This window comes from Apium graveolens, chromosome 9, assembly GCF_009905375.1.
Source record: "Apium graveolens cultivar Ventura chromosome 9, ASM990537v1, whole genome shotgun sequence".
Lineage (NCBI taxonomy): Eukaryota > Viridiplantae > Streptophyta > Magnoliopsida > Apiales > Apiaceae > Apium > Apium graveolens.
Genome location: NC_133655.1, coordinates 111,423,961 through 111,432,728, shown reverse-complemented (window position 1 = coordinate 111,432,728; position 8,768 = coordinate 111,423,961).

Below are 8,768 nucleotides of genomic sequence, written 5' to 3'. Positions count from 1 at the left end.
TAGGCTATGGAGATGATAAGAACAGTAAGGGAGCTATAGAAACTGAGCCTATAGTTGTTAAACAAAAACCAAAGGTAAATCCTGTTAAGTTTGTAACTGCAAAGTCTGAAATTGAGAAATCAGAAGTTAAGGAGAAAGTAACTTCTAACAAACCTAAACAGGATAAGCCAACTGAAGTTAACATAGTCTTAATGACTAAGAAGCAGCTTAAGCATAAGCTGAAAGATGTTAAGAATATAAACAAGGTAAAGCCACCTAGGAAAAATAGGAATGGAAAGGAAGGTGTGAACAAAAGTAACAATTATAAGCCCGTTCCTAATGCTCCTAGAAAAACATGTCATAACTGTGGAAATTCTAACCATCTGGCTCCTTTTTGCAGGAAGAATCAGAATATAAACTCCTTACCCTCTAAGTCAGAAGTTAAGAGTCAGTCTGTTAGATATAAGCCACAAAATCCTTGTTTTCATTGTGGTAGTTTATGCCATTCCCTTTATACTTGTAAGGAATATCATAGTTTATACTATGATTATTATCAAATAAAACCTTTTGTAAAGAAAGTTAGCATTATTCCTTCTAGTGTAAGTTCTGACGCGAAGTCTGATATTGCAAATTCTGATAAGAAAATTGTTAACATAAACTCTGATATTAAATCCGCTGCAAATGTTAACAAACTTAAAAAGGCCAAAGGATCCAAGCAAGTCTGGGTCCTTAAAACTAATCATTAGTGGTCTTTATGATTGCAGGGCAACTAGAAAAACATCCTAGTTCTGGACAGTGGATGTTTAGGACATATGACTGGAAATAAAGCCCTACTATCAGACTTTGTAGAGAAAGCTGACCCAGGTGTTTCTTATGAAGATGGAAACATTGGAAAAACTCTGGGATATGGCAATATCAATCTTGGGAATGTCATCATTGAAAAAGTAGCTCTGGTCTCAGGACTTAAACACAATCTGCTAAGTGTGAGTCAAATTTGTGACAGAGGTTATCATGTGGATTTCTTTGAAGAATGCTGTGAAGTTGTAAGCAAATCTACAGGCAAAGTTGTTCTGAAAGGATACATGCATGGTAACATTTATGAAGCCAAGCTTTCAACAAGTACTGATGGTTCTGCAATCTGTCTGTTAAGTAGAGCATCAATTGAAGAAAGCTGGGATTGGCACAAGATACTCTCTCATTTAAATTTTAACAATAAAAATGAACTGGTCAAGAAAGATCTTGTGAGAGGACTGCCAAAATCAGTATTTGCTCCTCATGGCCTTTATGATGCATGTTAGAAGGCAAAAAAAAGAAAATCTTCATTCAAGAGCAAGACTGAATCATCAATTCTTGAGCCTTATCAGCTACTACATGTTGATCTATTTGGTCCAGTTAATGTCATGTCTATTGCAAAGAAGAAATATGCTATGGTCATAGTGGATGAGTTCACCAGATACACATGGGTGTATTTCTTGCACATAAAAAGTGAAACTGCATCTATCTTGATTGATCATGTCAAGCAACTGGATAAATTGGTCAAAGATTCTGTGAAGATCATAAGAAGTGATAATGGCACTGAGTTCAAGAATTTAATCATGGAAGAGTTCTGCAAAGACCATGGAATAAAGCAAGAATTTTCTGTTACTGAAACTCCACAGCAAAATGGAGTTGTTGAAAGAAAGAATAGAACTCTTATTGAAGCTGCACGAACTATGCTTGATGAAGCAAATTTGCCAACCTACTTTGGGGCTGAAGCTGTGCAGACTGCTTGTTTTACTCAGAATGCAACACTTATCAACAAGCATGGAAAAACACCATATGAGATGGTGAAGAAAAAGAACCCAAATCTGAAGTATTTTCATGTATTTGGATGCAAGTGTTTTGTTCTTAAGACTCATCCAGAACAGCTATCTAAATTTGATCTAAAAGCTGATGAAGAAATTTTTGTTGGATATCCACTTTCTACAAAAGCCTTCAGAGTCTATAATTTAAGAACAAGGGTTGTCATGGAATCTATCAATGTCTCTTTTGATGATAAGAAGATTACTGGACTTGAAAATTTCAATGATCATGATCAGCTGAGATTCGAAAATGAAGTTTTAAATTCTGATTCTGTAAATCCTGACAGTCTAAATCCTAATACTGCAAACTCTGATGGATTAAAATCTGATGTTATTGGAAATGTGGTGACTATGCCTAAAGAAAATGCACCTGTGCATGGGGAGCATACTGAAGATCCAACCACATCTCAAGAAGCATCAGAACCTAAAACAGGCTCTTCAAGTTCTGATTCATCAAGTTTTGATGGGCCAAGTTCTAATAATTCTGGAAACTCATGTTCTGATATTTCTGGAAACTCAAATTCTGAAGGATCCAACCCAGAGAGCATAATTTTAGAGGGAGCATCAGAAAAAGTTGATGGAGACAGCATGGATCATGGGGGAGCATCCAGTTCTAGAGAAAACCTTCCATCTGCAAGGGAGTGGACTAAAGCACATACACCTGACTTAATTATTGGAAATCCTGATACAGGTGTCAGAACTAGAACAGCTACATCAAATGAATGTCTCTATCATTCTTTTCTTTCTCAGACTGGACCAAAGAAAGTGGAAGAAGCTCTTCAAGATGTTGATTGGGTGCAAGCAATGCAGGAAGAGTTACATGAATTTGAAAGAAATAAAGTCTGGACCCTAGTGCCAAGACTAAAGAACAGGTCTGTTGTTGGTACAAAGTGGGTGTTCAGAAACAAAACTGACAGTGATGGCATAATTACAAGGAACAAAGCAAGGCTGGTTGCAAAAGGATACTCTCAACAGGAGGGAATTGATTATGATGAAACATTTGCACCAGTTGCTAGATCGGAAGCCATAAGGATATTTTTGGCGTATGCTGCTCACAAGAAGTTCAAAATCTTTCAAATGGATGTAAAAAGTGCTTTTCTCAATGGAGAATTGGAAGAAGAGGTATATGTTTAACAACCTCCAGGCTTTGTAGACCCCAAATTTCCCAATCATGTCTACAGGCTTGATACAGCACTTTATGGCCTTAAGCAAGCTCCAAGAGCATGGTATGAGACTTTAGCTTAGTTTCTTCTGGAAAGTGGATTTAATAGAGGGACTATTGACAAAACACTGTTCTACCTCAACCATGGAAAGGACTTACTTTTGGTGCAAATATATGTCGATGATATCATTTTTGGTTCTACAAATGACAGACTTTGTAAGAAGTTTGCCAAGCTGATGTAGTCAAGATATCAAATGAGTATGATGGGAGAACTTAACTATTTTTTGGGCCTTCAAGTCAAGCAGAATGAAGTAGGAACTTTTATTTGTCAATCTAAGTACACCAGAAATTTGTTGAAGAAATTTGGAATGCAAGATTGTTCAAGTGCATCCACTCCTATGGCCACTGCAACAAAGTTGGATAAGGATACTGGTAAATCAGTAGATATTACTGATTACAGAGATATGATTGGTTCACTACTCTATCTAACTGCAAGTAGACCTGATATCATGTATGCTACTTGTCTTTGTGCAAGATTTCAAGCAGATCCAAGAGAACCTCACTTAACAGCTGTGAAAAGAATTTTCAAGTACCTTAAGGGTACAGCTGATCTGGGATTGTGGTATCCTAGAGAATCAGACTTTAAGCTAATAGGTTACTCAGATGCAGATTTTGCAGGATGCAAAATTGACAGGAAAAGCACAAGTGGAAGCTGTCAATTTCTTGGAGGCAGATTGGTTTCTTGGTTTAGCAAGAAACAGAAGTCAATTTCCCCATCAACTGCAGAAGCAGAATACATTACTGCAGGAAGTTGTTGTGCACAGATTCTTTGGATGAAGAATCAGTTACTGGATTATGGGTTAGAATTCTCTAAAATCCCTATTTACTGTGATAATCAAAGTGCTATTGCTATGACAGATAATCCAGTTTAACACTCAATGACAAAGCACATCAGCATTAGGTACCACTTCATAAGGGAACATGTGGATGAAGGTGCAGTGGAATTGCATTTTGTTCCAACAGATCAACAACTAGCAGATATCTTCACTAAACCACTGTGTGAAGCTACTTTTACAAGATTGGTAAATGAACTTGGAATGGTTTCAGGTTCTTTCTCTACATCTGCTTAGTTTATGTTCTGATACATCAGACTTTATGATCAGTATTTACAGATATTACTATCCTTGTGTATTCTGTGCTTAAATTGAAATGTGCTTAAGTGTTAATTGTTGTCTGATGTGAATTTCTAAACTCTGATAGTGATATGAATGTTTCTGTGACTATTCAATCCAATGAGGATAACTGTGCTAGATGCTGACCTAGTAGACTTTAATATACTAAAGATCCCATGTTTGAAGTAATTGTTTATGTGGAAATCTTTTAACACAAGCAAATTCTGATATTGAGCTTAGGTAAGTTTACTTTGTGTATCTTATTACTAAGTCAAAAACTAGAATAAATGCTTCTTATCTGTTAAGTTCTGATGTTAGTAAATCTGATGGATGTACTAAGTGCTGATAAGCCTCACTTATCAAAAGAAAAAGAAAAGAAAAGAAATAAATATCAGGTACTCCTTTGAGATCTAGAGTAAAAATGTGGAAGGGAAGACCCAGGTGCATTGCTGGTATTAAGTAATATGCATTAGAAAAGCAAAATAAAATTTTCTTGGTGACTTTTTACACTCTATGATTACTGGAGAAATACTCTGATAACAACATAAATTCTGATAAGCAGTCGTGACTCACTTACACTGAGAAGCCACTCTAAAATGGAATTTCAAAAGATGCATAAAATGAGCACAAAACAGTTGAGGTGGACTCATGCATGAACTCATTCTAAAGTAGACTTCAGAATAATGACAGATTTTGAGCAAAGTTCTTAGTTATGCCTTATTTCTAAGATGTACCGAAGTGAATCAGACTTTACTCTTTGTCTGATATTTAGCTTAATGCACACACTTACACTCCATATGAATGATGAAAATTACTGTGGTGATAAATATTGTTTTAGATGAACAGTTTATGTGTCAGATTGCATAAATTCTAAGGACAAGTTCTGATGGAAGTTATGATGATTAAGTTCTGATGAAACCATATCAGTATTTGTGTGAAGCATTACAGGAATACACATTCACTTTTCGAGTTAAGGAGCTATATTCTGATGACTTTTAAATCCTGATAATAATCAAGTTCTGATGCTGACGTGGCAGTATTTATTTACTTGGTTTATCTTTGGTCATAACCTGAACGATAATATTTTTACAGAATATTGGTTAATGTGAGATAAAACAGTCATAATCATTATGGGTTAGTGGTTAGCGTGTATGTCTTGAAAAACTGCATGCTCGCAGTAATTATTATGATATCTCGTGCCCATTAACTCTGGCTTTAGATCTTTTACTGACTGTTATTATTACACATCGGTCTAGGGAGTCGAGGGGTCATTGTTTTTACTTGTAATTGTTACACATTCCTCGCATCCCTTAGTATTCCATTGCCTATTTAAATGACTGATCATTCATCAGTAAAACCACATCTATTCATTTCTCTCAAACAATGGCACAATTTAGTTGGTATTACTGTTATGGCACAGATACTGTGACTATCTTTCGAAATGGAATTCCGACTTCATATTCTATCCATAACATTCCATTCGTCATCTGGATTCAACTTCCAGAGAACATTAAAAATGATTTGTTATCTTTCCAAAGAGAAGTTCATCTTCGTATTCTCAAACAGCAGGATAAAATCATCCGTCTTGCTGTTCTCTTTGTTGAAAGTAGGAAGAATAATTAATTGTCATCCATCTGTTTCTCTTCACCGTCAGCAGCAGAAGAGTTAGTCATTAGGTCTTCTTAGGCTAGGACTAAGGCTGTTGATGTTAAGAATCATAGAATAGACTATCTTGTAATTGCATGTAATTGATAAATTTCATGAAATGTACTCATCTGATATATCAATGAAATTTTCTTTAAATTACAAGATTTGTTCTTTGTTTCTCAAATTATGTGACTGTGCATGTTTAATTGCAATTTATTATCCTTACTTCATCGATTTTTAATTCTATTTTGTGATGAATGTTTTGATTAAATTCGGTTGATTTGAGGAAACAACTAAGGAACAGGTTCCCATATCAGAACCTGTTGTTGTAGAAGCTGAGAAGGTTTCTTCTCAGAAAGATATTGTAACTGGGAGTTATAGGCCCCTCAAAAGGCTTGGAAAGTTAAATTCTGATGAAAAAGCTCCTATAGTGTCTCCACCTTTGAAAAAGTTAAAGAAACAGAGAGCTCACAGGGACATAGTTAAGTCAGATTCAGAGGATGTAGTGGAAGAGGCTAAGGAAGGGGATCAGGAATCTCTAATCTCAACAGAACCAATTATTATTGAATCACTTCCTTCTGCACAACAAGAAACTGCTCAAGACAGAATTCCTACACCCCCTATGTCACCTATAGTTGATCCAGTACATACTGAAGAACCAGGTACAAGTGCTGAAATTGATATTCATAACCTGATTGTGCCTGAGGTTTTGTACTTGGAAGCTCCACCAATTCAACTCACTCCACCAACAACATCAATTTTGAATGTTGATCAGAACCTGACTGCAGATCAGAATTTAGAGGAAGATGTTGAAGCCTCTATAGCCTCACATATGGCTATTTTATCTAAGGATGCTGATACTGCAGGATCTACAAGTTCTGATGCTGCCAATGAAGAAACTACTGGTGAAGCTGCTGCTAATTTAGATGCTGATGCAGCTGGTCCATCAAGACATGCACCTCAACAAACAGTTAATAAAGCTAATTTAATCAAGAAGTTTGTTACAGGGGAAGCACCAGTACCTTGGAGTGAAACTCCTAGAGGAAAGGAGTGGACTAAGGAATAGAACACAGTTAGTTTTGTTCCTTCTGAAAAGATTCTTGCAGAGTATTTGGCAAAAGCTGATGAAATACTGATAAATGAGGATTTCAAGACACAACTGAGAGTTACTGCATTGAGTACTAGGCACCTTCAAGGTCAACACTCAACAACTCATGCCAAGGTGAATAAAATTCAAGAAACCTTGATCCAGCAAGATATGAATGTGAAATTTGAAAAGAACAGATTTTTCAAGCCAGCCTTTGACAGAATTGCCTACATTGAGAAAACTCAGGAGAAGCAACAAACTCAAATTGAAGAAATTCTGAAGAATCAAGCTTCTCACCAAAATCAACTCAATGAGATCCAATTCTCAGTGGAATTTCTTGTCTCTCTTCTTTTACCTGCTGATGCCAAAAAGGGGGAGAAAGTGATTAAGTCCAAATGCAAATCTATTCAGACACCGAAAGGAAAGGATGATGGAAATGATGACCAGGTAAACTCTAACAAGGGTAGAGGTCAAGGTCAAGGCAAAGGACTTTCATCAAGTAAAGCTAGAATTACAAGTCAAGGAACAAGTTCTGATACTGGGAGAAGAATAAGTTCTGATACTGGTAAAAGGATAAGTTCTGGTGAACATCTGGAACTTGATGAAGAAATTTCAAGGGACTTATTTCTTAAAGAAAATCCAGGAATGGACTTTGAGAGTCTAAAGGAAGAAGAAGCTAGACTCAAAGTAAAAGGTGTCAAGACAAAATCTAAAGCTTCTGTTGTTGAAAAGAAATTTCCAAAACCTAAGGGTATTGTGATAAAGGAAAGAACAAATTCTGAGGCAACCGAAGCCAAATCACAAATGGAAATTGATCCAAGGTCCAAGGGCAAAGAAAAAGTTGATGAACCAGTAAAGGTTTATATGCCAGTCATGGATGAAGAAATAATTGATGATGAAGAATATGCTAATCTTACTCTGATGCATAAGAAGATTTTTCAAACAACCTCTGACATTGCTCATGTTGTTCAGAGTCAAGATATAGTAAGTTCTGAAATGACAGTGAAGCAAGCAACCTCTGACATAGCTCAAGTTGGCTTGATATCAGAAGATAAGGAAAAGGAAACCTCTGACATTGCTCATGTTAAACCTTCAAAGATACTCCTACCAGGATTCACCAAAGCTAAACAGGTTCAACCTTTGAAGACTGCAACAAGTGGTTTTGAAGCAAGAGTTGTTACAGGAAAGGAAGCAAGAGATAAATCTGGATTGGGTAGTTCTGATGAAAGAAGAGTACACAACACTACCAATGATCCAACTTTCTTAAGTGAACCAGGTGTTGGAGCAACTCCTGAAAGATTGAATCGACTTGAATCTGTACAAATGGTTTACCGTACCTTCTGAAAGAACATATCGTGTTATATTTTATGACAGATGGAAAGGGTATACCATATTAGGCAGAATGCTATATCACTGAAGTATTTTGAGGAACTGGAACATGTTCTATTCCTACTTCAAGTGAAAAACAGATTAACAGATAGTGCTGCAGGTTATTTAAAGTCACAAATTCAAAGACAGAAGAAGCTTTATTTTGTAAAGACTGACAGCACATACTGTCCTAAGTACAGAGATCACAAAGGTGATATTGTTGAAATGAAGCCTAACTCTGCTAAGATTATAACTACTTTTCTGGGTTATAAGGCTGTGGAATTCAATCTAGAGTCTGACAAGGCATATCTGATTAGACTAGATCAGGAGATAAGAAAAGCTAAGATAAATTATCTCAGAGCAGCTATTTTTCAAACTGGAGAAGATACAGCTGAATTGATAAATGCTAAAAGGAGGATGGTCAATGAACTTGAATATGCTGAGAGATGTTTGTTGAAGAACTATCTCAGAACAACTCCTGATATCAAAGAGATCAAAAATTGAAGCCAGTC